The sequence below is a fragment of the Sinocyclocheilus anshuiensis genome, unplaced genomic scaffold (genome assembly GCF_001515605.1).
Source record: "Sinocyclocheilus anshuiensis isolate Anshui unplaced genomic scaffold, SAMN03320099.WGS_v1.1 scaffold850, whole genome shotgun sequence".
Lineage (NCBI taxonomy): Eukaryota > Metazoa > Chordata > Actinopteri > Cypriniformes > Cyprinidae > Sinocyclocheilus > Sinocyclocheilus anshuiensis.
This window is the reverse complement of record NW_015537937.1, coordinates 2572894-2574258: the sequence shown is the minus strand read 5'-3', so window position 1 is coordinate 2574258 and position 1365 is coordinate 2572894.

Genomic DNA, 1365 nt, shown 5'->3' with positions numbered 1-1365 from the left:
CATTCATCTTTGCCATGTTACATTCATTTAGTTGACTAGTGCTATACGCTGTATTAACAAAAACATAAATAGCATTAATAAAAACACTCACACTGACAAGCTATGCAATATTGCATTCATAATCGAATGCGACTCATCTGCGATTATGAATGCGATATTGCATAGCTTGTCAGTGATCTACGGCTCTGTGTATCCATCTGAAAGCACGTGATGGAGATTTATTATTAATCACAGAACCGGCTTTACTGACGAGATGCGCATGACAATCACATGCGATTTATCGTGCAGCCCTAAGTTTGTTTGTTAAAACAAACAGCCCTAAGTTTGTTTGTTAAAAGCGCTGCCATTACTGTTTAGAGTGCGTGGAATGGTGCGCTGTGATTGGTTGAGCAGATATATCGCATTCTGCAGAGAAGGGAGACTGGCATTTGTTGCGGTTTGGAAAGAAAAGGAGAAAACATGACAGAATAATTCAGCGGATATCGCATTTTGCGTAAAATAAAAAATTGACTTTCCAATACTGACCAGATACAATACTGTTTTTGGCGGAAACTCAATAAAACCAAAAGGTTTTGGAACCAAACTCTTCATATATAAATATTGCAACAATGCCACAGAAGAACCTTGCATTGAACAGTTATTAAAGTAACCCTTTTTCTTATTGTGAAGAACATTTTAATAATCTAAAGAACCTTTTGTGCAATGAAAATGTTCCATGGATGTTGAAGGTTCTTCATGGAACCATAGACGGCAATACATTTTTTTAAATATTTTTAAGAATGTTGGGTCCCCTTCAGGAACTCGAGCTGTGTCAAAACGCTATGGGAACGCCTTCAGCGTGACCACGCTCTGAATCATGTGTGCGATGGATACAGTGGCAGCTTTCTGTCATTCAGCAAGCGCTCTGTGTGTGTCAGTCTTATTTATTGTTGTCTGTCCCAGTTGCACAAGCATATTATGTCTAATGCTTCTCAGAAGACAAAGCTTAAGGGCGAGAGCAAGCAGCATTTTAGACTGTGTGTTCCTCCCTGTCCGCGTTATATTACGGGTGGGGATACACACAGTTTATGTGTTGTTTGTGTGGGAGCGGAGCTCGCACAGTCAGCTCTCGAGGGGGCTGATTGTGCTTCTGCCTGCTGCAAACGCTCCGCTCCCGGGTTCTGTCACTTCGGTCTAGTTTATTCATGGTTTTGTGACAGAGTCCTGACACTTACTATCATGTCGTGTTTTTATGTGAGCGCGCAGCTTCGAGTGTGCTCGAGCCATGCGCTCTCTTGTCTGCGTGCCTTGTTTCATGTTGGAGCGTGGTGTTCGGATCCCGGCACTCATGTCTTGTTGAGTTTCGGTTTCGTGTCGGGGGCCGGA